This window comes from Oncorhynchus nerka, linkage group LG21 (assembly GCF_034236695.1).
Source record: "Oncorhynchus nerka isolate Pitt River linkage group LG21, Oner_Uvic_2.0, whole genome shotgun sequence".
In the NCBI taxonomy this organism is placed as follows: Eukaryota; Metazoa; Chordata; class Actinopteri; order Salmoniformes; family Salmonidae; genus Oncorhynchus; species Oncorhynchus nerka.
The window spans coordinates 26,402,044-26,408,043 of NC_088416.1; positions in this window are offsets into that span (position 1 = coordinate 26,402,044).

The window sequence follows — 6,000 nt, forward strand, 5'->3', positions numbered from 1 at the left end:
AAAAGTCACTCACCTCCCCTTCTGCCCTCTGGAGAACGACCACCCTGAAGAGAGCCATGAACCTCTCATAGGAAACCAGCTCCTCCTCTCCCTCCCAGACAGCCGTAGCCCACTCCAGCACCCATCCGGTCAGCAGGGAAATGACCGTGGCAACCATATGTATTCTTTTATTGCAGTTTATTGCAACGTACCCGCCGCCTACTCTTCTTCTTTCTTTGGATTACCTGCCATTTTGGGGCCTACCTACCCACTGCCTTCTTCTCACCTGGAATAACACTGTGAAATTACAAAATTACAAACTTTGTTATACAAATGCGCTGTATACGCCTTCCACTATCTGTTTCTCTCGTGTAAGAAGAAGCCATTATTTTTCCTCTCTTGTTTCTGAGTAACTTGGTCACGCGGCCATAGACAAAGAGCCTCCGAGAGTGACCACAGTTTCCGGTCCATGCTCTTTTCATATCTTTATCAGGCACAGCTGTGTGAAGATATGAAGAGAACAGAGGCTAGCTTGAGCAGCAGCAACAAGTCTATCAGCAGAAAGGTGTAACAAAACTGGTGTTATCACTTGTTTGTTCACTATGTTCCCACCATGATCTCACACACTGTCAAATGCTCCCTAAAACACTTCTGCGAGCAGGCCTTTCTAATCGACCTGGCACGGGTATCCTGGAAGGATATTGACCTCATCCCGTCAGTTGAGGATGCCTGGTCATTCTTTAAAAGTAACTTCCTCACCATTTTAGATAAGCATGCTCTGTTCAAAAAATGCAGAACTAAGAACAGATATAGCCCTTTGTTCACTCCAGACCTGATTGCCCTCGACCAGCACAAAAACATCCTGTGGCGGACTGCAATAGCATCGAATAGTCCCCGCGATATGCAACTGTTCAGGGAAGTCAGGAACCAATACACGCAGTCAGTCAGGAAAGCCAAGGCCAGCTTTTTCAGGCAGAAATTTGCATCCTGTAGCTCTAACTCCAAAAAGTTCTGGGACACTGTAAAGTCCATGGAAAACAAGAGCAACCTCTTCCCAGCTGCCCACTGCACTGGGGCTAGGTAACACGGTCACCACCGATAAATCCATGATTATCGAAAACTTCAACAAGCATTTCTCAACGGCTGGCCATCAACGGCTGGCCTTCCTCCTGGCTACTCCAACCTCGGCCAACAGCTCACGCCCCCCCGCCAGCTACTCGCCCAAGCCTCTCCAGGTTCTCCTTTACCCAAATCCAGATAGCAGATGTTCTGAAAGAGCTGCAAACCCTGGACCCGTACAAATCAGCTGGGCTTGACAATCTGGACCCTCTATTTCTGAAACTATCCGCCGCCATTGTCGCAACCCCTATTACCAGCCTGTTCAACCTCTCTTTCATATCGTCTGAGATCCCCAAGGATTGGAAAGCTGCCGCAGTCATCCCCCTCTTCAAAGGGGGAGACACCCTGGACCCAAACTGTTACAGACCTATATCCATCCTGCCCTGCCTATCTAAGGCTGACCATCTCGAATCCCACCGTACCTTCTCCGCTGTGCAATCTGGTTTCCGAGCCAGTCACGGGTGCACCTCAGCCACGCTCAAGGTACTAAACGATATCATAACCGCCATCGATAAAAGACAGTACTGTGCAGCCGTCTTCATCGACCTGGCCAAGGCTTTCGACTCTGTCAATCACCATATTCTTATCGGCAGACTCAGTAGCCTCGGTTTTTCTAATGACTGCCTTGCCTGGTTCACCAACTACTTTGCAGACAGAGTTCAGTGTGTCAAATCGGAGGGCATGTTGTCCGGTCCTCTGGCAGTCTCTATGGGGGTGCCACAGGGTTCAATTCTCGGGCCGACTCTTTTCTCTGTATATATCAATGATGTTGCTTTTGCTGCGGGCGATTCCCTGATCCACCTCTACGCAGACGACACCATTCTGTATACTTCCGGCCCTTCCTTGGACACTGTGCTATCTAACCTCCAAACGAGCTTCAACGCCATACAACACTCCTTCCGTGGCCTCCAACTGCTCTTAAACGCTAGTAAATCCAAATGCATGCTTTTCAACTGTTCGCTGCCTGCACCCGCACGCCCGACTAGCATCACCACCCTGGATGGTTCCGACCTAGAATATGTGGACATCTATAAGTACCTAGGGGTCTGGCTAGACTGTAAACTCTCCTTCCAGACTCATATCAAACATCTCCAATCTAAAATCAAATCTAGAGTCGGCTTTCTATTCCGCAACAAAGCCTCCTTCACTCACGCCGCCAAACTTACCCTAGTAAAACTGACTATCCTACCGATCCTTGACTTTGGCGATGTCATCTACAAAATAGCTTCCAATACTCTACTCAGCAAACTGGGTGCAGTTTATCACAGTGCCATCCATTTTGTTACTAAAGCACCTTATACCACCCACCACTGCGACCTGTATGCTCTAGTCGGCTGGCCCTCGCTACATATTCGTCGCCAGACCCACTGGCTCCAGGTCATCTACAAGTCCATGCTAGGTAAAGCTCCGCCTTATCTCAGTTCACTGGTCACGATGGCAACACCCACCCGTAGCACGCGCTCCAGCAGGTGTATCTCACTGATCATCCCTAAAGCCAACACCTCATTTGGCCGCCTTTTGTTCCAGTTCTCTGCAGCCTGTGACTGGAACGAATTGCAAAAATCGCTGAAGTTGGAAACTTTTATCTCCCTCACCAACTTCAAACATCTGCTATCTGAGCAGCTAACCGATCGCTGCAGCTGTACATAGTCTATCAGTAAATAGCCCACCCAATTTACCTACCTCATCCCCATACTGTTTATTTATTTACTTTTCTGCTCTTTTGCACACCAGTATCTCTACCTGTACATGACCATCTGATCATTTATCACTCCAGTGTTAATCTGCAAAATTGTAATTATTCGCCTACCTCCTCATGCCTTTTACACACAATGTATATAGACTCTCTTTTTTACTACTGTGTTATTGACTTGTTAATTGTTTACTCCATGTGTTGTCCATATGTTGTCTGTTCACACTGCTATGCTTTATCTTGGCCAGGTAGCAGTTGTAAATGAGAACTTCTCAACTAGCCTACCTGGTTAAATAAAGGTGAAATAAAAAATAAAATAAAAAAATAAACCTGTATTTTCCTATAAAGGCTGAGACCCAACTCTTGTTTGTTGGGCTCTTAACGCTGCACTGTTGAGTGGATTGTTAACCAGCTCCAGATTTGCAAATCTTATTTAAAAAAGTTGTTGTTTTGAAGAATCTGCAGTCTCTCTTCCTTTTGATTAAAATGTCCATGACACCTTCCATGGTGACATCACCATGTGGTAAATGATATACCAATACAAAAGAGAGTTTCAAACCTCTGCCAATAGCAGCTACTTTCTCAGACCACCCCCAGACAGTCCTAGCAAAATTCTTGCTTGAGAAATTGCCCTTTGCTAAGAAGCTATTTTTGTTACTATTTGACCATTTTAATTGAAAACAATCACTATTAGGTACATAATTGTTACCCAGAAATGATTTGATATTGAGATAAAAAAAAACAGCATTGGACCTATAATATGTTCCTTTGGATATTCAGTCTCAAATTCTGCCCAATATAATAACCAAAAATCTCAAATTTGGACTCATCAGACCAAAGGATAGATTTCCACCGGTCTAATGTTCATTGTTTGTGTTTCTTGGCCCAAGCAAGTCTCTTCTTCTAATTGGTGTCCTTTAGTAGTGGCTTCTTTGCAGCAATTTGACCATGAAGACCTGATTCACGCAGTCTCCTCTGAACAGTTGCTGTTGAGATGGGTCTGTTACTTGAACTCTGTGACGCATTTTTTGGGGTTGCAATTTCTGAGGCTGGTAACTCTAATGAACTTATCCTCTGCAGCAGAGGTAACTCTGGGTCTTCCTTTCCTGTGGCGGTCCTCATGAGAGCCAATTCCATCATAGCACTTGATGGTTTTTACGACGCCACTTAAAGACACTTACCAAATTTACCAAATAGGGCTATCATCCGTATACCACCCCTACCTTGTCACAACACAACTGATTGGCTCAAAAGCATTACGAAGGAAAGAAATTTTACACACAAATGAACTTTTAACAAGGCACACCTGTTAATTGAAATGCATTCCAGTTGGTTGAGAGAATGACAAGAGTGTGCAAATCTGTCATCAAGTCAAAGGGTGGCAACTTTGAAGAATCTCAAATATATTTGGATTTGTTTAACATTTATTTTGGTTACTACATGATTCCATGTGTTATTTCATAGTTTTGATGTCTTCACTATTATTCTACATTTACATTTAAGTCATTTAGCAGACGCTCTTATCCAGAGCGACTTACAAATTGGTGCGTTCACCTTAAGACATCCAGTGGAACAGCCACTTTACAATAGTGCATCTAAATCTTTTAAGGGGGGGGGGTGAGAAGGATTACTTTATCCTATCCTAGGTATTCCTGAAAGAGGTGGGGTTTCAGGTGTCTCCGGAAGGTGGTGATTGACTCCGCTGTCCTGGCGTCGTGAGGGAGTTTGTTCCACCATTGGGGGGCCAGAGCAGCGAACAGTTTTGACTGGGCTGCGCGGGAACTGTACTTCCTCAGTGGTAGGGAGGCGAGCAGGCCAGAGGTGGATGAACGCAGTGCCCTTGTTTGGGTGTAGGGCCTGATCAGAGTCTGGAGGTACTGAGGTGCCGTTCCCCTCACAGCTCCGTAGGCAAGCACCATGGTCAATTCTACAATTTAGAAAATATTAAAAATAAAGAAAAACCCTTTAATGAGTAGGTCTGTCCAAACTTTTGACTGGTACTGTAAATATGGACTGTTTAGTGCCAAAAAATAAGTAGTTAAATACATGTACAATTGAATTACAAATGTTTCTTGATCTGTCTTATATCAGATATACTGTTGGACAGACACTTCAGAACAAACATCCTTTAGATTTTTTGGGGGGGCAGTATCTGTCGTTCCATGTATTGAATCTGTTATAATAATTTTTTGTTTTTATTGAATCTTTATTGAATCTTGAATCTGTTTTTCCATGTATCGGCTAATAGTAGTAAGGCCAAAAATAACGTTTCATCACATATTTTTTTAATATTTTCTTTTATACTTCATGGGTTGTTAAAATTCTAAATCACATAGCAAAAGTATCCTTGTTATGTCCTTCTTTAAACAATTCCATATAGCTTAGTAGACATTTGACGAACTGACTTGTTGGAAAGGTGGCATCCTATGACGGTGCCCTGTTCAAAGTCACTGAGCTCTTCAGTAAGGCCATTCTACTGCCAATATTTGTACATGGAGATTGCATGGCTGTGTGCTCGATTTTATACACCTGTCAGCAATGGGTGTGGCTGAAACAACCAAATCCACTCATTTAAGGGGTGTCCACATACTTTTGCATATATAGTGTATGTCTCACGTTGTTCTCACAGATGGATTATGTTGCGAAACAGAAGCAGGGTTTGGAAGGGACCTCCTACAATGCTCACAGGGTAGCCACAAAACAACCACATCCTCAGTGACACTGCAGCAGATGACGACTTCCAATATGTCAGATATGTCATTGTGCACTGAACTTGATCACACAGTCTGTGACACAAATTAATGAATTCATTTGGCTTTAGAACTACTCGAACAATGATGCCATGTGGCATGGTTAGCCGAATCTATCAGAACCAATAAGGTAAGAATACTATCTGAATAGTATTTTTCTGAATAACATTGAAGTACAATATCTTTATTCTATTTTTAGCGTTGTCTACCATTGTTAGATTTCTTTGTGTGGGGTTTGGTGTTATTGTAAACGCATTTGTAGCTTACATTTCCGGACTTATCCTTTGCTTGACATGAAAGTGATAGTTTAATTCAAGACTTTCTCCTTCTTCTCGACTTCAATACAATACTATATATTTGTTTCCTACACTTCCAGTAATGGTTATTTCACTTCAAATAATGAACTCCAACACAAGGACATATGTGATTTATTGTTTTTCAGGCTTTCAGGTGCCATTG